This window comes from Lissotriton helveticus, chromosome 8, assembly GCF_964261635.1.
Source record: "Lissotriton helveticus chromosome 8, aLisHel1.1, whole genome shotgun sequence".
NCBI classification, from domain to species: Eukaryota; Metazoa; Chordata; class Amphibia; order Caudata; family Salamandridae; genus Lissotriton; species Lissotriton helveticus.
Window position 1 is genome coordinate 1,214,865,382 of NC_136069.1, and position 25,154 is coordinate 1,214,890,535.

The following is a 25,154-nucleotide window of genomic DNA, read 5'->3' on the forward strand; positions in this document are numbered from 1 at the left end:
GTAAGCATATACATTAGAAATTCCTGAGCATCTTGTTGGATATTCTGCGTAAATTGTGTAGACCCAGAACATACATCCAAAAGATTACGAATATCACAAACACTTTGTATTTTACTTTTATCAGTTCTCAATTTTTCATAAATGTAATGCAACAATGAACAAAATGTTTTTTCCAGATTCTCTATAATTTGCTGTTGCAAACCTTCAAGAAAAAAAACAACAGTGACCACTACATTAGCATAGCAGTTGACACTTGAACTATTTTCAAACTGATAGCCAACAATTTCTTCAACAGTGTCCATTTTCTTTTTGCTTGCAATCACAACATTATCTTGTTTTTTCCCTTTTCCATACCTTCACTACAGATGTTCTCATTTCTTCTTTTTCTTCCTACTACACGCTTTTCAAATACAGGATATTGACCTAAATTGGGAGCATACACTCTTCTTAACCTATTTGCATTGGCAGTAATCTTTGTGTCATCAAATCAATGAAAAACAAACCAGATAAAGTTCTGACTCGTGACAAAGCAACATATGCCATACCCTCTTTAAATACAGTTTTTCCAATGTTCACCAAAGCACTTTCTACACTTAAACCTTGAGATTTATGAATAGTCACTGCATATGCCAGAGAAAATGGAAACTGTTTTCTACGGACATAACAATCTTTAACAAGCACAAAACGAACTGAAAAACAAACAATTTGTTTTGGTTCTTCAATCTGATCAAATTTAATTTTTAAAAATTGAATACCATCTTTATTCGGATAATTAACAAAATCCACAACTTTGCTCATTGCTCCATTAACTAAACCTTTTTCTACATCCAAATGATGCCTTAAAATTACCCGACAGTTTCTACATGCATATAAATTCTTTTCTAAAACAGCAGTTTTAGATATCGATTTTTCAAAAGAATCCAATATTGTTTTCAACTTTACTGTCAAAATAATAGTGATTCCTTCGTGCTCTATTTTATCAATGGCTTCCATTTTTATTATTTCCTCATTTTCCAGATTCAAACGTTTTCAGTTGAATATAGAACACTCACGCAGTGTTGGCATTAAGCAGATTACAGATTTGCTTTCTGCAATTTTCATATATATTTTCTCAGGAACTACATTTTCATTTAGAAACAAATTGGAAAGTAATCGACTCTGCCATGTTCTGTCAGTACGCCAATTCTTATATCTTGAAGAATAGTTGAATAATCAACATAATTTGCCTGTCGCATATTTGTAATGAGTTCCTTGTATTCAAAATATGACCAAATATTAACATTTCCAACACTACCCAGAGACTTTCTGGTGTCTTCATGAAAAGTGTTTTAAATACTAGTTGTCCTTTTACGGGAGTAAGTTGCAGTAGATCTCCAAAAACTATGACATGTTTTCCTCCAAATAAGACATCATACTCTGTTTTAAGAATTTGCTGCATTTTTAAATGCACAGAAGTAAGCATTAAGTTTGAGACAATGCTTACCTCATCAATAACCCGAAGTTTCCTTTTCTTCAGCACTCTTGAAACTTCACAACAAGCTTCTCCAGATAGCTTGTGATATTCCAATTTATTTTCATACTCCACAGGTAGCATCAGTAAACAATGTAATGTAATTCCTTTAACGTCATGTGCTGCTAACCCAGTTGGAGCAGTTACAACACAAGATAAATGTGACTCAGTTGTTTTCTGTAGATAACTGGTGATTACTTTAATTAAGAAACTTTTTCCTGTTCCAGCTTGTCCACTCAAATACATTCAGATAGGTTAAAAAGATGTTCATTCTTTCTTTTCATGAAGAAATCCATGATCAATTTGTTGTCTCACTTGCTGATATATTTCTTTCTGTTCAACATTTAGTTGTTCTTCCAAGTCTGCTAAGTCTGTTACATCTTCTTGAGCTTGATGCATTACTGTTTCCACCTCATTCATGGTGTTTGCTGCTTCATTTTCAACAATTGGTTGACCTAGTGGATCGTGACTCAGCGCAGCAGTACTATGACTATCTTGAGAACTCTCTAGCAATCTCAGCTGCAATAGTAGCTTCTTGATCAATTTCATCGTTCAACATTTTCACATAATTTGCAAAAACAGTGTATTGTACGGTATCTTTACAAGCATTGAAGGAATCTTCATAGCTCTGAAATTCTCCAAGTAATTTAAATTCTCAACGCCACAGTTTGCACAGGTGCAAAAGGGCTAAATAGTAAAATTCCCTTTTATCAGCAGTGTCACAACTCAGCTTCCTGTGAGTAATAAAATGTGCTTTTGTTTGTTTCACCAAACATCCTTCAGAACCAATCACTGCATATTTTCCATCATTGATGTTCTCTGTAGTATTCCGTTTAAAAGTGTAGTTTTACAGCACTTCGTAGAGACACATGTTCTCAAGCTGATGACTTCTGTTTAGGTAATATGTGTTCGACATATTGTTTTGAAAATATCTGTACTTTCCTTTTCTGCTAAATATTCAATTTCTTGAACAGATTTCAGTACTCGATTTCGCATTGCAGCAAGACCTAGACTCACCCAAATTATTCTTCTAGGTTTGGAGTATAGACTTGCAGATGATAACTGATCTAAGCATTCATATGCTCCAATTTCTCGATGAGATAACATCTTCAAACTGAAACTGTATAACTTCTTACTTAAAATGTAAAAATGTAAATCCAGTACTTATATAGAGCTCAAATCACCCCCGAAGGGGTATCTCGGTGCTGGGGGCCGTAGGGTATTTTTTGGAGACTTTCTTGTGATGGTATGTCGCATAGCTTACATAAAACTGTTCACTCTTCCTTGGGATATTACAGGACTCGGAAATGCAAAACGACATTTGGTATAGAAATTATCCTTAGACTTGTACTTTCGTCAGCAGTATTTTCCACATCGATAGCTTTGGAATCGTAAGACATGTTGTCTTAATTTTTTTTCTTCTGTGATTTTGGGTACAGCACATGTGACATATTTTTCAATAAAAGACAAAACAGTAACATCTGAATCTGAATCTGTTCCAAATGTTGGGGCATCCTTGATCCATAATAGTATATGTATATGAGGAGCACCTCTTGCTTGATTCTCCTTTCTCCAAAAGAAATCCACAACTTCTCCAAGGAGGAGGATTTTTTTAATTGCAGATAAAAGACAACATAGTTTCAAATCTATGATTAAAATACCAGCATACATTAACAGGATCCAAAGAGCACAATTCTCCAGGTGTCTTGTATTCAATATTTTTATATTGGAATTTGCCTCTCGAAGAAATTCAAGTAAATCATTCCAAGCGTACTCAGCACAGCTTAGGGTAAGGAACCATGTAGGAGTTCCTAAGTTCCGTAGCATACATTTCAGTTCTCCATGACGACGGTACCAATATTCGTTAGTGCCACGCTGACATGCCATCAGATTACTCAGCTGAGATTCTAAGTGATCATCCCTATGGTGCACTTTATCCATAAAATCCTTTGCAGAAATATTTTGCAGATGTACTCCTGTTTTCAATATTTGATTGACTGCATATGAAAGTCTAGACAGTTCACTTTCAAACAAAAGATGAAATATATAAGGGATACATTGTCGAAATCTTGGATCTTCTGCATATAATCTTGTTGTCCGATATTCAGATGCAGGAATTTGCATCGGCCGTTCATCATATCGTCCTCCTTTTCCTGTTGGAAACAACTGCATAAAACAACGAGCTTCCAAGCTCTCTTCCCATATACTCATGGGACTTCCCTTTGCTTTTTTTATTTGGAATAACTCAATAGTATTCCCCATCACTTCTTTTGAATTAAGTGGATGTACACAGTAATGTTCATGAATTTCTTCACTTCTTGACATATCCACTTTTTCAATGTGTCCACTTGACGTTTCAGTATCTTCTGCTAAAAGTATTTCTTCTTCTCTCATATAAACATTTTTACAGTACTCATTGTTTTTTATTAAATACAAAGTTGCCTTCTGCACTTTCCTAACATCCACCAACTCCTGCGAGATTTTCTTACTCTTAGTAGGAACACCATTAACTAGAATGACTAGTGGTTAATTTTCTACACACTTTACACCAATGGTTTCAACAATTTTCTTTAAATCTAATGGTAAATATACAACTCTTCCTTTTAATCCTCTCTGTAAATCTGAAGGAGGCAATTTACCTGTTTTAGGCTCCATACGAACAATAGCCTGAAACGGGTGCACACATTGAATGAGAATAGACTCAAAGCTATTTAAATCTATCAGTTCTGGAGGAATAGCAACAAACTCTAGATTATTATGCACAGCTCTAGCGGGCATTTCATCCTCATCTAATTTGTTATAACAATATTTACAAATACGCTGATCAAAACCCAAATCAAAACAATTCTCTACCAACAAATCAGTTGCAAATTCCTTCCACATATCAATATTTTGTCTTTTACTTTATATATACAAATCAACACTTCTAATCTGATTTTTATAGTGAGTTCTCCAGCAACAAATACAAGAATAATTTGGCCTTTCACCTGAAATCACCTTAAACTTTGTAATTCCACCTTTAACATGTTTTGTACTACTCTGTTCAACATTCTCTTCAACATTTTCTTCTACTAATGTATCAGTTGCTGCACTCTCTTGTTCAGGACCAAAGTAACAAAACTCAATGTCATCACAAATCTTCTTCACATCTGAAACTGACCCGTGTAAAAGAGCACTGTTCAACTCATTTAATTTTAGTGCTGAACTTTTTGCATAATACAATCTTCTGACTAACTTCCGTATTTGAGTATGATGTACTGCTAACATCCTGAAATGATGACAAACACTTTGACATACTTTTCTAGAAAGACAAGCAAGAGATTGACCTTGCAAACCAGTATTTTTTCTAACTCTGCAAGGGTCTAGTCCTTGCAACATCTTAATCTTTTGTTTAACACTTTTTTTATTTACAATATTCTCGTAAGAAATTACGTAAAAGATCAATAGATTCTTGTCGTACACTACAAATACTACTGCAATCCCAAGTGTACACTGGGGCTTTAGCACGTCTGCCTAGAACTTCATCAGTTATCACTTCTTCTGCATTTCTGGGAACCATTTTTTCTTTGTCAATTGGACAACCATTTCTAACCTCATAAGCTCGACCACTGGTGTCAACTGCAGGCAACAAATCATTGGTCTGAAAATACCTCTCTTCATTAAAGAAAGGCTCTGAACTTGAACTGTGTTTCCATTCACCCAAAAAAACATCACAAAAATTAGTTCTGTTAATTAATCTTTTCCTCTTACTTTTGGCCTTCATTGAATGGATTGGTTTATCTAGTGATTCAATTCTGTTTAAAACTAAAATAAAGAGTTTCCTTTTTACTTCAAAAGCCTTTTCCACAATGGATTCAATATGCTTTTTCTTTTTTTATAAAATAGTGATCTCTTTTTATATTTCTTCAAATCTTTCAGCAAATTATGTACTACTCTATTATAAAATATTTTTTTCGTATCTCTTTATACTGATTTTGTCTTCTTTTACCATATGTCGAATTTTTTGATTCTATATTGCTTTTTTTCCTTTCCTATTATTTTGATTTTTCTTTGTGGTTGAAACATTGTCACTGGTTTTAACATTCTGAACATTCTTTTTGGGTCTAGAAAGATTTTTAATACATTTCCTAGGAATCTTACCTGAAGATGTTGTCTTTTTAGCCACATTATGTGGCTCATCCAATACTTGTTATTAGCTCTCTTTTTCTCTTTCTAGATTTTCCAGGCATGATAACTTTATTTTAATGATGATAAACAATATCTGTAAAAAATAAACATAAATAAAAGTATATTACTAACCTTATAAATTATACTTTTCTATTACTTTACAAACACATTCTATATAGACACTGACAGAGGAATTGTAGACCTTAAATACAAGTGTGACGGTGGTTACACCACTACATGCATAGTGCATAGGAGTTTGAAGCACTCCGTGCCCTAAAGCCTGGCTCACTGTATGAGTACATGCATACTAACTGAATAATTGGAGTAGTACAAGAAAAGACACTGGGTGAATTTATAACTGGTTGAGTTTTACTTTACTGAATGGATTAAAACATAGTATTGAAAGATTCACTAAGGCATTGCAAGAGCAGTGACATGATGTTTCCTGTAGTGTAGTTATACTGACTAGGGAATTGTAGGCCTGAAACACAACTGTAAAGGTGATTAGACCAGTACATGCATAGTGTATAGGAGTTTAAAACAGTCCATGTCCTAAAGCATGTTTTTTTTTTTTAAACTGAGAAATGTGTGCAGGGTGCATGGATCCGTCGTAAAAAAAATAAAAATGAAGTACGGGCTCTTGTGCTTGTTTAAAAATTAGCAACCTGGGGAGGGCCAATTCCCGGGGTCTAAAATATTAAGGGGCAGATCTACAAGAAAGTGCCACAGCGTGACACCGCAAGCCCTTCGACTGCACCACACTGAGGCACTTTCAGAGCAAAGGAATGCGACATATCTACAATGATATGTCGCATTCCAGTGCTCTCCCCTGCACTGGCGCAGAAACAGCTGCCAAGCGCCAGCTCAGGCACCCTTGCACCATGGTGCAAGGATGCCTGCGCCATGGGGAGATTGTTTTTGTGCAGGAAGGGGAACCTTCCTGCACAAAAACAATCACTAAAAGCTTTTTCCTCTTTCAATGCGTGCTGTAGAATGCAGCACGCATTGAAAGAGGAAAAAATAAGGAGAAATGAAAACATTTCTCCTTGTTGCGCCTCCCTACGCCACCTCTAGGGTGGCGTAGCATTCAGACACATCTCTAGATTGATGATTTCTTGTAAATCTGGAGATGTGTCTTGTTCCATCGGTGTGGAACACCCACAACAACACCCATGGAACACCCCTTCACCGCAAAGTGCTGCAGGTGTAGGGGCCGTATTTACAAGGAAAGGAAATGTCACGCAGGGTGACTTTTCCTCTTCTTGTAAATATGGAGGAGCCCCCTGTGCCACCAGTACGTCATGAAGAGTTAAATACTGGTGGCGAAGAGAGCTTGTAAATCTGCCCCAAAATGTGATGGGGGTCCAGAGGGTCCCTGTAGCCCAGGGACCGACATCCCTCAGTGCTACAAAATAAATGGGTGGGGGGACTCAAAGGTACTCCCCAGTAAAATACTTGGGTAGGAGGGGCTCAATGGCCCTGTCCAGGTCCGGGAACCACTACTCTTCGAGGCTTTGAAAAACAATGGGTCGGAGGGCTCAAAGGTTCCTCTAAGCCCAGGTGATCACCACCCTCCGGGGCATCTTATATTGTAGGGGGGAGGCTCCATGGCCCCCATTCTGGAGCAGTCAAGGGCCTTGGGGAACACCACTCCCCAGGGCCTGCTCCTACTGTGTCTCAGGGTGCCTACCCCCTGGACACTGCTGTTTGCTCTAGCAGGGTGGGAGTCGAAATTCCAGGTCTGTCATAGCAAACTTGATGGCATATTAACAAGTGCCATTTTGCCGCATTTTTTAAAAAAAAGCCAAAAATGGGGTAAAAATGATATCGCCCTGTTGACTAGGTGACGCTAAGATGCATTAACGCATGTTAGCAGCCGGTTTGGTAACGGTTAGCCTCACATCTCCAATGAGTTACAATTTAGGCATTCCCAGAGGCAAGGTAGGTTTTCCTCTTACAATAGAACATGGAAGAGGGGAGTACAACAATAGCGCTGTATTTACAAGGTAACCCTGCACTTGAGGAGCGGTAGCAAAACTCTCACTAATTGCGGTTTAGGCAGGATCCTAACATGTGCTCTGAAGTAGAGCTAAGCATGTTAAATATGGGAGGTGTATTGATACTTGATAGCTTATCAACAATAAAAAGTTTTATGCACTTGTATGCCTGCAAACACATGAGGTACCCAAATGCTTCTCTCACAATTTTCCCAAATACACACTGACTCACAGTGTGATTCTAGACAAATAACAGCATCCTTTCATTTTACCAAAAACAATTACTACTCTGCAACAAGTGAGATGACTGCACACATCCCACACAGCAGGTCTACAAGAAAGTGCTCCAGCGCGGCACTGCAAACTCTTAGCTGCGCTACGCTACGGCACTTTCAGAGCACAGGAATGCAACATATGTACAATGATATTTTGCATTCCTGTGCTCTCCCCTGCACTAGCGCAGAAACGACTGCCACCTGTCGGCGCAGGATGCCTGCGCCATGGGGAGATTGCTTTTCTGAAAGAAAGGTCCTCTTCCTGCACAAAAGCAATAACTGCACTTTCAAAGCATGCTGTAGAATACAGCACGCTTTGAAAGAGGAAAAAACGAGGACAAATTAAACATTTCTCCTCGTTTCTCTTGCCTTGACAATCAGTAGAAATGGGTGTTGCATGGGAAAACCAACAGCAACACCCATGTCACACTCTTAACAAGCAAAATGTTGTGTGAACAAGGGCGATATTTACAAGCACAGCTTAAATCACGCAGGGTCACTTTACCTGTGCATGTAAATATCCCTTAGCAGGCTGCGCCACTGGTGTGTCACGCAAAGTGATACACTGGCAGCGCAAGGGGCTTGTAAATCTCACAATGTAATTCTAGACAAGCAACACTACTACCTGGATTCTACCAGGAAAACACATTAATCATATTAAAAATGAAAACCTCACATACAACTGCTCACAAATTACTAATTTACCTTTCAATTTGATTTGTAGATTAAGAAGAATGTCAGTAACACACCAGATTTTCTTATACAGAATCTCTGTACTGTACTACTCAGCAAAACCCAAAAAATTGCAAAGTTTCCCTCTCATTCTGCACAGATATACATGTAAATATGAAATCATATAGCTTCCGACATTAATTCAAAATCTAACACACATTTCTATTGGTTACACATTTCAACCCTTTCCAATTGACATACATTTGAACCATACCCCGAATCTGCTTCCATTACATGGAATACTCAACTAACCACACAGGTTACAAGTTCAGCACACAATGTTGCTATCCACACAGCAAGTGTGCTTGACTTTTGTTCCATTCAAACAGTTTTTCTTAACCAATAATAAACATGCTTTTAAAAAACAGAAACATGCACCCTACTTTTCAAACTAGAATGTTTTTACACAACCAATCATTTCTATTATTTTTTCAAAACTGCACCTTATCCACCATTTTAGAACAATCTTACTTTTCAAACTGCCATTTCATTTACAGAGACCATCTGAGTGCATCCAGACCTCCTTTCAAGATGCTTAGAGTGTGAATTGTGGCACACAGCTATATTTTCTGGAGCCAAAGGTATGCAGAAAATAGAGCCATTGACAAAGACCTAGGTTTGCCAAATGTTGACATTAAATGGATTGGACAGAGAAGGTTAAAGTGGCACCAATTGATGTCATTGGTTAAATCCTTTTTACATCTCCAACACCCTGACCTCATAATTGTGCACTGTGGTGGCAATGACCTAGGCACTTTCACTGGGGTTGGTCTGGAAGTGCTTATAAAGGACACCTTTGGAGAATTGATGTCACTTTTCTCCCAAACTGCCTTTGTATATTCTAACACATGCCAAAGGCAAAAATGGAACTGGTCCAATAAATATTGTCCCCAGATTGAGAAAGCTAGGATACATGTCAATAAATCTGTTTCTGCTTTTCTCCGAGATTATAGGATGGGGTCAATTTACCACAACAATCTGCGTTTCAATATGGATGGCATCTATAGGACAGATGGTGTACATTTTACAGATGAGGGTAACAGTCTTCTCATCAACCTTAGACTCTGCATAGGTACTTACTTGCAAGTACCAAAATCTTTCAATAAACAGAAGGGCTCTTTTTAGAGCCACCCAAAATCTAAACACATAAACTTCATGTATATCTGAAAAATATAACTTTTTTTGCCCTTGGAGTCGCGCACCTGATGCATTACAGTCGTGCACCCAACGCGTGCACACCAGGGAGTGCACCTAATTATTTTATTTTTTTTAAAGTTTTATTGAAATGACATTGAGCAATCAGTACAATTACATCAACTGCATATCTCGATCTATACGTTACAGCAGCTCGACTCTCATAAATCTAGGAACAGTAACAACATAGCCAAAGGTCATATTATGTAGTATATCTGCAATTGAACCCTACATAAAACATGTTGGTATGGGTGATCCAGGGGTATCTAAGGCCTCCACCCCCATCTCACCAGATCATAATCACATTATAAGAGGAGTCGATGGTCGTGCATAGCAGACACCCTGAGTTCAACATGTAAATCAGAAGTTAGGTCGTCACAAGCCAGCAAATATTCCCGCAAGGGAGCCCAAATGTCTGTGGGCCGTGACGACCTTGGCAGTTCGTCAACATAAGTCTCTAATTGATCTCGACAGTACACAACATCTTTAAGCCAACCATCTGGTTTGGGGCATCTCCGGCTGTCCCATGTGAATAGAACTCACCTCTTTGCCAGCAACAGTGCCAGTTGTACAAAGTTCCCAAGTTTCCCTTTCAACTGCGGCCCATGTCCCAACAAGCGGAGTGATGGAGTGTTACACAAGTTTAAACCCGTCATATAATTGAGCATCACTATTATCTTCGCCCAGTAACAAAACGCCACGCCAGGTGTACAAAACCCGCTCCTCCCAGCCCACACCGTTTACAGTCGTCAGTTGCTCTAAGCCCAGCTCTCCACAATCTGTGAGGGGAGGGATAGGTCTGGTGTAGAAACTTAATATGTATGATACGAAGATTGCTGTTGGACGATCGTCGTCCTGTGATGGAGCATATTTTCATCCATTCCTCGTTAGTCAGTGGGGAGGTCAATATCAGTCTTCCACCGTGCCAGGCATTTGGCAGCGTCGTGTGGTGTATCTTTCTCTACCGCCCTGTATAGCTTGGTGACCAGTTTCCTTTTTGTAGGGACTGTAATTGCCAATTGTAGCGCTGACAGCATCGCTGGCTCATTTGGGAACATTGGTAATGTTCTTTGATTGCTCGCCGCAATCTGTAACACGTGAATTTAAACAATAATGTAGGGTTCTGTATGTATGGTGACCGTCCTGACCCAGTCAGAACCGGTCGCTCTACCCGCTCCTGGCCGTCCTCTACCTGTGCCAGACTGTGCCCTCGCCCTGCTCTGCCTTGTGTGATATCCTGTACCTGTAGTGTCCTCTACCTGTGCCAGACTGTGCCCTCGCCCTGATTGCTCCGTGTGGTATCGTATTTGCAGATTGTAGTAGTACCTGTGCCAGACTGTGCCCCGCTCTCTGCTTTGATTACTGTGGTATTGCACTTGCCACTTTGTTCAGTATCTGTGCTAGACTGTGCTAGACTGCGCCCCGATCTCGCCCTGCATTGTTGTTGTTGTTGTTTGGTGCCATTTTGTGCCCCAGCCCGGCTCTCCTCCCCGCTCCCTGCCGCTGCTCGCCCGCGGCCCCACCCCCGCTCCCTACAGTATCCACAGCCGATCCCCTCCAAACTCGCCACCCCGCTCCTGCCTCCCAGCTGCTCCTCCCTCCCACTGGAACTTAAGGACTGTCCGAAGCTGTGAAGAGCTGTGACCGTCCTGACCCAGTCAGAACCGGTCGCTCCACCCGCTCCTGCCATCCTCTACCTGTGCCAGACTGTGCCCCCGCCCTGCTCTGCCTCGTGTGATATCCTGTACCTGTGGTGTCCTCTTCCTGTGCCAGACTGTGCCCTCGCCCTGATTGCTCCGTGTGGTATCGTATTTGCAGATTGTAGTAGTACCTGTGCCAGACTGTGCCCCTCGCTCTGCTTTGATTACTGTGGTATCGCACTTGCCGCTTTGTTCAGTATCTGTGCTAGACTGTGCTAGACTGCGCCCGATCTCGCCCTGCATTGTTGTTGTTGTTGTTTGGTGCCATTTTGTGCCCCAGCCCGGCTCTCCTCGCCGCTCCCTGCCGCTGCTTGCCTGCAGCCCCACCCCCACTCCCTACAGTATCCACAGCCGGTCCCCTCCCCACTCGCCACCCCGCTCCCGCCTCCCAGCTGCTCCTCCCTCGCTCCGCCCCCCTCCATCATCCATTCATGGCAGTGCAATTTACGCGCAGCGTTCACGTGCAGCGAACGCGCCCTATGCGCGCCGAAGGCGCACCAAAGGTAAGTCCGTCTATGCCCGTCCGCGCCTGGACCGCACCCAGCACCAGACCCCCTGACCCCCGCAAAAACCACTCCACCCACCTAACATACGACGACGCCACCCTCTCTGCTCTCAACACCAGCCGACTCCCCAACTGCCACCAAGCCGCCCCAGGACACACCCATGGACCCTTCAGCTGCCAATCCTGCAAGTTCTGCTGCATCAAGAACCAATCTACAACCACAAACGCCAAACAGAGCTCAAACAACAACAACCTGAAGTGCATCCTGCTCAACACCCGCTCGGTCCACAGACACGCCATCGAACTATGGAACCTACTCGACACCACAACACCGGACGTCGCCTTTCTTACAGAAACCTGGATGAACGCCTCATCAGCGCCCGACATCGCCATAGCCATCCCGGACGGTTACAAGATCATCCGTAGGGACCGCATCAATCAAACAGGAGGAGGCATCGCCATTGTCCACAAGAACACCATCCACATCACGACCTGCTCCGACGACCCCCTCTCAGCCGCCGAACACCTTCACTTCCAGATACACACCGACCCCAAGACCACACTTAGAGGCACCCTCATCTACAGACCACCAGGACCCCGCACACAATTCTGCGAAGACATCACTTACTTTATCAGCCCACACGCCCTCCCCTCCGAGGACTACATTCTCCTAGGGTACCCACACTTCCACTTGGAAAAGAACAACAATAGCAACACCACCACCCTTCTGGACAACCTCACCAATCTCGGACTCAAACAACTGGTAAACACCCCCACCCACTACGCCGGACACACGCTCGACCCAATCTTCTCCTCCAGCAAGCACATCTCCTTCAATCACGCATCAAGACTCCACTGGACGGACCACAGTTGCGTCCACTTCCACTTCAGAAAGACCACGACCCACCACCACACACAACAAGTCCCCCGCAGAAACTGGAACAAAATTACAACTGACCAGCTCACCACATCGCTAAACCAAAACCCTCACGCCAGATCATCGGACCCAAATGAAGCAGCCATCAATCTCGCACAATGGATCACCCACTGCGCTGACGAATTGGCACCCTTGAAAAAACATCACAACAAGCCAGGAAGCAAAAAAGCCTCCTGGTTCAATGACGACCTCAAGAACTCCAAAAAGAACTGCCGCACCCTGGAGAAAGCCTGGCGAAGAAACCCAACCACAGACAACATGACCGCCCTCAAGAACGCCACTCGCCAACACCACCAGCTGATCCGATCCACCAAGAAATCAGCATTCAAGGATCGACTCGACAACAATGCCCACAACAGTAAGGAACTCTTCAGCATCGTTAAAGAGCTTACCAATCCCAACGCCGACACCAACGACATCACTCCCTCTCAAGACCTCTGCGACTCTCTAGCCTCGTTCTTCCACAGCAAGATCGCTGACATACACAACAGCTTTGGCAACCAGCCCACTCCCTTTACCACCGAACTGAAGCCCACCACCACCCTTTGCTCATGGAACCCGATCAGCACTGAAGACACCATCCGCTTGATGAACTCCATCCACTCTGGATCACCAACCGACCCATGCCCTCACCACATCTTCAACAAGGCCGACTCCATCATCCCACCCCAACTCCGAAATATCATCAACTGCTCCCTCAACACCGCTACCTTCCCAGAAAGCTGGTAACATGCCGAACTCAGTACCCTCCTGAAGAAACCTACAGCAGACCCCACTGAACTTAAGAACTACCGCCCCATCTCGCTCCTCCCATTCCCTGCCAAAGTCATAGAGAAGACCGTCAATAGTCAACTCGCTGCCTTCCTCGAGTCTAACGGCTCCCTCAACCCCTCACAGTCTGGCTTCCGAGCCAAACACAGCACCGAGACCACCCTCATCGCAGCCACAGACGACATCCGAACACTACTCGACAACGGAGAACAGCTGCCCTCATCCTCCTGGACCTCTCCGCAGCGTTTGACACAGTCTGTCATAGCACCCTTGTACAACGCCTTAACAACGTCGGGATACAAGAAAAAGCATTGGATTGGATCATCTCGTTCCTTGCCGGAAGAACCCAGAGAGTCCGCCTCCCCCCCTTCAGTTCAGAGGCCACCGAAGTCATCTGCGGCGTACCACAAGGATCATCGCTCAGCCCCACCCTCTTCAATGTCTACATGAGCCCCCTCGCATCCATTGCACGCCAGCACAACCTCAACATCATCTCCTACGCTGATGACACACAGCTGATCCTCTCCCTCACCAAAGACCCAAACACCGCCAAAACCAAACTACACGAAGGAATGAAAGACGTAGCCGAATGGATGAAGAACAGCCGCTTAAAACTGAATTTTGACACAACGGAAGTCCTCATCCTAGGATCATCCCCCTCTGCATGGGACGACTCATGGTGGCCACCGGCCCTAGGCAGCGCACCAAAACCAACAGACCATGCTCGCAACCTGGGATTCATTCTAGACTCCTCCCTCTCGATGACCAGACAAGTCAACGCCGTCTCATCATCATGCTTTAACACCTTACGCATGCTCCGAAAGATCTTCCGATGGATCCCCACCGAAACAAGAAAGTTGGTCACCCATGCACTTGTCACAAGCCGACTGGACTACGGAAACACCCTCTACGCCGGAACCACAGCCAAATTACAGAAAAAACACCAACTCATTCAGAACGCCTCCGCCCGACTCATCCTAGACATACCCCGCCACAATCACATATCCGGTCACCTGAGAGACCTTCACTGGCTCCCCGTCAACAAGAGAATAACGTTCTGCCTTCTCACCCACGCACACAAGGCCCTCTACGACCTAGGACCCAGATACCTCAACACGCGCCTGACCTTTTACACCCCCACCCGCCAACTACGTTCATCCAATCAAGCCCTCGCCGCTATTCCACGCATCCGAAGAGCCACCATGGGAGGAAGATCATTCTCCTACTTAGCGGCCAAAACCTGGAATTCTCTCCCCACCCACCTCCGCCTTACACAGAACCACCTTTCCTTCAGAAAACAACTCAAAACTTGGCTATTTGATAAGTAGCGATCCCCCCTCCCTCAAGCGCCTTGAGACCCTCTGGGTGAGTAGTGCGCTATACAAATGTTGACTTGACTTGACTTTTGAGAGATCTTCCTCCATGAGGTATGTACCCTCCGGGAATACGTCTCCCATTTGCGTAATGCCCACCTCTCTTAGTGCCCTCACAGATCCCTGGTCCTGTGCGACTGACAACGCTGCGTGTCCTTCTATAGGTAGTGCGGGCGTGTATAGTGGTAGCTTGTTCGTGCGTTTACCTATCGCCTGCCAGGCTGCCACGGTGATGTCCAGAGTATTGATCTCTAGTTTGGGAGTGCGTCGTCGTGTATGTGTGAGAATACTTCGCAGTGGGACCGATAAGCATCACCCTCCTCTACTGCAACATGTGGTGTGAATGCGAGCGGCTTTTAACAGTAATAAGCGAATTGAGCCTGGCAACAGAGGTAGTAAACATAAAGGTCTGGCGCATTGAACCCGCCCTTTTCAAATGTGAGTGTCAGTGTCTGCCAACTGATCCTTGGTTGCTTTGCGCCCCAGACAAGTCTCAGCAGCTGCGTTTGCAGAGTTTAAAAAAATGTTTCGTAAGCGGGACCGGTACATTACAGAACAAATATAAAAACTTAGGTAGCACTACCATCTTTATGATGGAGATGCGGTCTGCCAGTGACAGCGGGAGGCACACCCATTTGTCAATTTGCTCGACTAGTGACGTGTATGCCACCCCGTCTTCGGGTCTCAGGGAGTGCGCCTAATTTTACTGAAAAAAAAATAGCATCTATCACTATATTCTACTCTCCCCGGAAGCCATGCCCCGGGGCTCATATATATAACATTGGAGACCGTGGGGGGAGATCCAATACTCCCATGGTCCCAGCTGGCTGCCCGCATCCATCAGGAGCCAGCATTGCTTTTCCACATGGGAAGCTGCTAACATGCAGCTCCCCGTGTGGAAAAGCAATCAGGTTTGCATTTTGAAACAGACAACAGGTTTCCCTGCTCTCTCTTTCAAAATCCAAACCAAGTTTGCTATGACAGAGGAGAGCCTTACCTCCTGCCCTGCCATAGCAAATAGCAGTGGCGGTCCCCAGGACTGGAGGGGCCGTTGAGTCCCCCAACCATTTTTGAAAAAGCCCCACAGTGTAGCGGCCTTTGAGCCCATCTATTTTGCTGGTGGGGTGGCGGTTCAAAAAAGGGGGGTGGTGATGAACAGAGTGTCTGAATTAAGCAGACCACTCTTACCCAGTCCAAAGATCAGGGCTTGATCCATCACCGTTATTTAGCTCACTGCCCCATCCCAGCTCAGAACCTGGCTATATGCAAATTGGTCTGTCCCTGGCCCAGTGCATCATGGGAACAGGGCAGACCCAACTACCAAGCCAATTCTTCACCAGAAAGGAGACAAGCTATCAGGGACCGGTTTCTGGCATTTCAGCCTCGTCGGCCCGGCTTGCTTGAATCCTGATGGAGCAGTGAGCAAGGGACTCATGTCTGAGTATACCCTGCCACACCTATAGTGGCCAAAAACGATTCAGAAAAGGGGGTGGTGATGAACAGAGTGTCTGAATTAAGCAGACCACTCTTACCCAGTCCAAAGATCAGGGCTTGATCCATCACCGTTATTTAGCTCACTGCCCCATCCCAGCTCAGAACCTGGCTATATGCAAATGAGTCTGTCCCTGGCCCAGTGCATCATGGGAACAGGGCAGACCAAACTACCAAGCCAATTCTTCACCAGAAAGGAGACAAGCTACCGGGGACCGGTTTCTGGCATTTCAGCCTCGTCGGCCCGGCTTGCTTGAATCCTGATGGAGCAGTGAGCAAGGGACTCATGTCTGAGTATACCCTGCCACACCTATAGTGGCCAAAAACGATTCAGAAAAGGGGGTGGTGATGAACAGAGTGTCTGAATTAAGCAGACCACTCTTACCCAGTCCAAAGATCAGGGCTTGATCCATCACCGTTATTTAGCTCACTGCCCCATCCCAGCTCAGAACCTGGCTATATGCAAATTAGTCTGTCCCTGGCCCAGTGCATCATGGGAACTGGGCAGACCAAACTACCAAGCCAATTCTTCACCAGAAAGGAGACAAGCTACCGGGGACCGGTTTCTGGCATTTCAGCCTCGTCGGCCCGGCTTGCTTGAATCCTGATGGAGCAGTGAGCAAGGGACTCATGTCTGAGTATACCCTGCCACACCTATAGTGGCCAAAAACGATTCAGAAAAGGGGGTGGTGATGAACAGAGTGTCTGAATTAAGCAGACCACTCTTACCCAGTCCAAAGATCAGGGCTTGATCCATCACCGTTATTTAGCTCACTGCCCCATCCCAGCTCAGAACCTGGCGATAAGCAAATTAGTCTGTCCCTGGCCCAGTGCATCATGGGAACAGGGCAGACCAAACTACCAAGCCAATTCTTCACCAGAAAGGAGACAAGCTACCGGGGACCGGTTTCTGGCATTTCAGCCTCGTCGGCCCGGCTTGCTTGAATCCTGATGGAGCAGTGAGCAAGGGACTCATGTCTGAGTATACCCTGCCACACCTATAGTGGCCAAAAACGATTCAGAAAAGGGGGGTGGTGATGAACAGAGTGTCTGAATTAAGCAGACCACTCTTACCCAGTCCAAAGATCAGGGCTTGATCCATCACCGTTATTTAGCTCACTGCCCCATCCCAGCTCAGAACCTGGCTATATGCAAATTAGTCTGTCCCTGGCCCAGTGCATCATGGGAACAGGGCAGACCAAACTACCAAGCCAATTCTTCACCAGAAAGGAGACAAGCTACCGGGGACCGGTTTCTGGCATTTCAGCCTCGTCGGCCCGGCTTGCTTGAATCCTGTTGGAGCAGTGAGCAAGGGACTCATGTCTGAGTATACCCTGCCACACCTATAGTGGCCAAAAACGATTCAGAAAAGGGGGTGGTGATGAACAGAGTGTCTGAATTAAGCAGACCACTCTTACCCAGTCCAAAGATCAGGGCTTGATCCATCACCGTTATTTAGCTCACTGCCCCATCCCAGCTCAGAACCTGGCTATATGCAAATTAGTCTGTCCCTGGCCCAGTGCATCATGGGAACAGGGCAGACCAAACTACCAAGCCAATTCTTCACCAGAAAGGAGACAAGCTACCGGGGACCGGTTTCTGGCATTTCAGCCTCGTCGGCCCGGCTTGCTTTAATCCTGATGGAGCAGTGAGCAAGGGACTCATGTCTGAGTATACCCTGCCACACCTATAGTGGCCAAAAACGATTCAGAAAAGGGGGTGGTGATGAACAGAGTGTCTGAATTAAGCAGACCACTCTTACCCAGTCCAAAGATCAGGGCTTGATCCATCACCGTTATTTAGCTCACTGCCCCATCCCAGCTCAGAACCTGGCTATATGCAAATTAGTCTGTCCCTGGCCCAGTGCATCATGGGAACAGGGCAGACCAAACTACCAAGCCAATTCTTCACCAGAAAGGAGACAAGCTACCGGGGACCGGTTTCTGGCATTTCAGCCTCGTCGGCCCGGCTTGCTTGAATCCTGATGGAGCAGTGAGCAAGGGACTCATGTCTGAGTATACCCTGCCACACCTATAGTGGCCAAAAACGATTCAGAAAAGGGGGTGGTGATGAACAGAGTGTCTGAATTAAGCAGACCACTCTTACCCAGTCCAAAGATCAGGGCTTGATCCATCACCGTTATTTAGCTCACTGCCCCATCCCAGCTCAGAACCTGGCTATATGCAAATTAGTCTGTTCCTGGCCCAGTGCATCATGGGAACAGGGCAGACCAAACTACCAAGCCAATTCTTCACCAGAAAGGAGACAAGCTACCGCGGACCGGTTTCTGGCATTTCAGCCTCGTCGGCCCGGCTTGCTTGAATCCTGATGGAGCAGTGAGCAAGGGACTCATGTCTGAGTATACCCTGCCACACCAACTCATTCAGAACGCCACCGCCCGACTCATCCTAGACATACCCCGCCACAATCCCATATCCGGTCACCTGAGAGACCTTCAATGGCTCCCCGTCAACAAGAGAATAACGTTCTGCCTTCTCACCCACGCACACAAGGCCCTCTACGACCTAGGACCCAGATACCTCAACACGCGCCTGACCTTTTACACCCCCACCCGCCAACTACGTTCATCCAATCAAGCCCTCGCCGCTATTCCACGCATCCGAAGAACCACCATGGGAGGAAGATCATTCTCCTACTTAGCGGCCAAAACCTGGAATTCTCTCCCCACCCACCTCCGCCTTACACAGAACCACCTTTCCTTCAGAAAACAACTCAAAACTTGGCTATTTGATAAGTAGCGATCCTCCCTCCCTCAAGCGCCTTGAGACCCTCTGGGTGAGTAGTGCGCTATACAAATGTTGACTTGACTTGACTTTTGAGAGATCTTCCTCCATGAGGTACGTACCCTCCGGGAATACGTCTCCCATTTGCGTAATGCCCACCTCTCTTAGTGCCCTCACAGATCCCTGGTCCTGTGCGACTGACAACGCTGCGTGTCCTTCTATAGGTAGTGCGGGCATGTATAGTGGTAGCTTGTTCGTGCGTTTACCTATCGCCTGCCAGGCTGCCACGGTGATGTCCAGAGTATTGATCTCTAGTTTGGGAGTGCGTCGTCGTGTGTGTGTGAGAATACTTCGCAGTGGGACCGGATAAGCGTCACCCTCCTCTACTGCAACATGTGGTGTGAATGCGAGCGGCTTTTAACAGTAATAAGCGAATTGAGCCTGGCAACAGAGGTAGTAAACATAAAGGTCTGGCACATTGAACCCGCCCTTTTCAAATGTGAGTGTCAGTGTCTGCCAACTGATCCTTGGTTGCTTTGCGCCCCAGACAAGTCTCAGCAGCTGCGTTTGCAGAGTTTAAAATTTTTTTTTCGTAAGCGGGACCGGTACATTACAGAACAAATATAAAAACTTAGGTAGCACTACCATCTTTATGATGGAGATGTGGTCTGCCAGTGACAGCGGGAGGCACACCCATTTGTCAATTTGCTCGACTAGTGACGTGTATGCCACCCCGTCTTCGGGTCTCAGGGAGTGCGCCTAATTTTACCGAAAAAAAAATAGCATCTATCACTATATTCTACTCTCCCCGGAAGCCATGCCCCGGGGCTCATATATATAACATTGGAGACCGTGGGGGGAGATCCAATACTCCCATGGTCCCAGCTGGCTGCCCGCATCCTTCAGGAGCCAGCATTGCTTTTCCACATGGGAAGCTGCTAACATGCAGCTCCCCGTGTGGAAAAGCAATCTGGTTTGCATTTTGAAACAGACAACAGGTTTCCCTGCTCTCTCTTTCAAAATCCAAACCAAGTTTGCTATGACAGAGGAGAGCCTTACCTCCTGCCCTGCCATAGCAAATAGCAGTGGCGGTCCCCAGGACTGGAGGGGCCGTTGAGTCCCCCAACCATTTTTGAAAAAGCCCCACAGTGTAGCGGCCTTTGAGCCCATCTATTTTGCTGGTGGGGTGGCGGTTGAGCCACCCCCGCCACCCATTAATGTTTTAGCCCCAGAGGGTGGTGATACCCAGAACAAGGAATCCCCTCTGGGACCACATCAAATTTAAAACTGTTGCACCCGTGATTTGCCCCCCCCGGTAGCTAATTATTAAAGCCCGAGCTTTGTTTTATTTGTTTGTTTACGGCATGATCCGCGCACCCTAAGCCAATTTTATAAAAAGAAAATATATTTTTTGGGCCCTGAGAGTCATTGTGGGACCCTGTAAGCAGGTATAGAGGGTCGAGATAATTCTGCCCTGCCCCCTTTACAGGTTTTGCACACTTATTCCACTGACTTCTTCAACCTCGCTTTTACCAAGGCACAAAATGGCTGCCAACACTTCCTGGTTTCGAATGTTGACAACCACTTGACAGCCAATTAGCATCCAGTGCGTGATCGGGACGGTGCGCTTAGGGTGCGCGCAAGATGCGTGGATCCACCAAAGCCATAGATATATATGTACTTCTAATTGTAATTTTCTCAGGAACTACTGAAATTATTTACACCATTTAAGCAAAATACACAAGTCAGAACCAAGGACTACCTCTTTGTCAAATTTGGTGTAATTCCGTTCAGCAGTTCGGGCTGTAGCCGCGATGAACGATCCTATGGAAAATTGCATGGGGAAAACACGTTTTGGGACCCCCTTTTTTCTCGGCCCCCTCTTCACGAATCACCCCAAGACTTATATGATAAGAGCGGACCGCAACGCCCCACCAGTTTTGAAAATTCCGTGAAGATTCGTCAACCGGCGCCAAAGTTATTCCAAATAGAATGTTGCGGATTTCCTATGGAAAATAGGTCGTAACTAAAACTACCTACTGGCAACCGCCAGTAGGTAATATATATAATTTTATTGTTTTTTTTTTTAACAACAGCACAAAAAAAAATACCTCAGCACGACTTTGCACCCTACAAGGGTGGTACAACCAATAGCCTACATAATAGAGTCTACAGTCACAGAGCTAGGAAACATCATGAAATCTAGTACAGAGGCAAGAGGAAACTTTGGCAAGAATATATGTTAATTGGAAAAGAAAAGAGCACACTAAACTTACAAGACAATTTGTGCAGTGAAGTCCCGACCCAACCCTTCAGACAATACATTTGGGAATAACATTTAATTGTTCACATATTGCAGTATATCAATAATGAGTAGCATTATGCTGGATTCCGCTCACCCTCAGTTTCCCCTGTTTCCTTCCCCACTAAATAATTTTGATACAAACCCCAAAAATGTCTAGGCCGACCCTGGGGAGACAACAATTCATTATATACATGATTGGGTTTTGCAATAGAACATATAAGTAGCCCATTCCTCTATCGTGGGTGTGCGGTCTCTGCCCCATCTTATTGCTATCCGAGGCTTGGCTAACATCATACCAAATGGCAGTAGTTTCGTAATATCTTTATCTATATCCTTATCCAGGCCAAGGAGTGCAAGCATGGGGTCAGGGACAAGAATATGTCTCATGATCTCACTCAACTTTCAAAATATTCCCTTCCAATAGCCTAGGCTCTTCGGGCAGCACAAAGCCACATGTATAAAGCCAGCTATCTGCTCTGGGCATCTATGACAGTCAGTTGTGTCCCTCAAACCGTATACGCAGAGTTTTTCTGGTGTATAATACACTCTATTAATATATTTGAAATGTACTAGTCTATGGCTGCTATTTAGGGAAATGCTCTTGGTAACAGAGCAGCAGTATTGACAAGTTTTATCATCTATGACTATGTTTAAATCTTTATGCCAAAATTCACAAGCCTTAGACGACATTGTCTTCTTTTGGCCCTGTAGCAACCCAAACAACTTTGTCCCTAGCTTCTGGGGGAACTTGTCTGCAAGACATACGTAAGTTTAGGCACAGCCTCAGGTTCCTGCAGATCATCTCCGAGCAGATCAGGCAAGACGGGTTGGGCCCTAAGCTATTGAAATTAGTCAAGTACTGAGGAGAACCATTCCTTCTTTGGGACATCTTCCCATGTATAGACCACCCCATCATCCACTAAATCCCCCAGCCGAGTGATGCCTAATTTCCATAGCACTTTGTTGACCTCCGACTCAGTCACCGTCAGGAACTACTTACACCATTGTGTCAGTATTAATGGAGAGTATAAGAGCGCTCCCACCTGTTTCTCTAAGACGCATTTCCAAGCATGAATAGTGGCATGTATAGAGTCCAAGTCTCCGATTGGGCTTGTAGAAAATCAGGTGTGACAGGTGGATTGGATCAGCAACCACCCTTTCAATACAATAGTGTGGGATGTCCTCTGGACTGAGTATCCAGACATATGCATGCGAGGCTTATGTCACTCTGTAATATAGCTCCAGGTCAGGAGTATTTAGTCCCGTGGCAGAGTAGGGTAATGTCAGCATCTGGTAATTAGTTGTCAAATGGTACCAGGTTTGGGTCAACCCAAGCCCACTGAATGAAGGATGAGGCCTAGACTTCTGGAGAGAAGACAGGAGGGGGTTCCTCTTTGAAATTATGGTGGGAAAGGTCCTGGCTGTGATGTCGGTTAGGGGCAGAGCTGAGGCTCCTAGAGTAGAGGTGTGTAGTGATTTTTTGGAGGTGCCATCTCAAATTGTCCCAGCATGCTATAGAGGAGGCCTGCGACAGGGGTGCAGTGGTTTTGTGACACCCTAAGCTTGGCCAAAGGGGCCTGGCTTTAAGAACATTCCACCCCCACTTAAAACTCTTGCACAACGAAGAGAGAGTTGTTGTTGGAACTGGACATTGGTATGGGCAGTGGAAGCATGTTGAACAACTGGAAAGACAAGTCCTTGATGTCCAACCGGACTAAGGACTCTACCTACAGTTATCTCCAGGACCAGTAGGTCTCCAGGTGCAAAATAAAACCATCATTGCTCAAAATGGCCCAACGGGGCTCGAATTATGCAGGGGAAAAGTAGTTGACCTTTGACCCTCAGCTGAGAAAACAGTGTGTGTGGAGCTCCGCTGTATGACTGGCAACATTTCCCCAGGAAAGCCAGTGCCTGGGGGTTGACAAAAAGCTACATTAATAATTTCTGAGTTTGGGACGGTGTTGCGTTGGGCCTCCTCTCCAGAGCTCAAGACTCAAACCCTCAGCCAGTTCATGAAAAGGGGTGCTCAGATCCCCATCTCTGGCCCCCCATTAAGCAAGGAGAGGGAGGAGCAACATCACTCCACAGAGAAGGAAGAAAGGGACCCCATCTCTGGGTGCCCAACAATGGATAATGACAGGAGCGGCATCGCTCTCCTGCACCTGTGGTGTTCTTGCTCCCGCTCTCCATGCCAGTGTCAGGGGGGAGCAGGTGGCCCCCACCAGTATAACACCCTCCCCACATGGAGCAGGAAGCCGAGAAGTCCCAAGCCAACAGAAAAGGATTGGTGGGGCAGCCGGTGGTGGGATCCCTTGCTTTACCCAACATAAGCACCAGTTGGGGTGCCCGGGGTTCCCGGGTAGGATCAGGCAACCACGATAAAGAACTGAAAAAGCCAACAAAAAGAAAACATGAGGGTGCCCACACAATGAAAACAAAGCCACAGATGGTGAGGTTCATTATGCATGCCTGCTTTCAGAAGTGAGCTTCCCATAATGTACTGCATGATTTGCGATGGACCAATGAATTTTTCTGCTCTTTGTGGTGGCCCCTGGCCAGCAGGGGCACAACCAAATTTCAAAATAGAGTGTGTCTGGGGGACACAGACATGTAGCAGCACCCTCCAAGGAGAATTCCAAAGTGACTGTTAGAAATGGGGGTCTCTAATTGGCAAGGGCCTGCACCTTTGTCCAAGTAGGAAGCCTTCTTCCTAGTCAAGATAAGGGAGTTACATTCCTAAAATAACCCCTGCTCACCCCCATGGTAGCTTGGCACGAGCAGTCAGGCTTATATTAGAGGCAGTGTGTAAAGCATTTGCACATAACCGACAGTAATACGGTGTAAGCACTACAAAAGGACACCACACCAGTTTAGAAAAATAGCCTATATTTTTATATACAAGGACAAAAACGAGAAGAATAAACACTACAGTACTTAAAAATCTACCTTCCTAAAAATACCCTTTAAAAACAGTTTCTTGATGTCGATAGCTATCACGGCATCGTGAGCAAACAAATCCAAACAGTTCAGGCTGGTCACAGCGCCGTGGACCAGCTACGGTGACGGGAAGACCCGCAAACAGTATCAGTAGGAGATGCAGCGCGCCGAGGCCCTTGAAGTCACTCACGTTGCAGGTCGAGCTCTTTTCTGTTGGGATCAGAAGCGCAGGCGTCAGCAGGCATCGGGTGCTGCAGTGCGAAGTGCAGTGGTGCGGTGTGCGTGCCCTCAGGTTGCGGTGTGAGCAGCGGCTCGGTGGTGGCGTCAGATGGCGTCGTCGGTGAGACCAGGGTCGCAGTGTGAGGTGAAGGCGGGGCTTGTCATGGTACTGGCAGGTGATGGTGCAAGCAGCAGCGTCATCGTTGCTGAAGCTCTTTTGTCGGCTGACGAACGGGAGTTGATAATGCCACCATCGGTAGGTCAAGAATACGGTGCAGAATGAGGGCGGTGTGACGT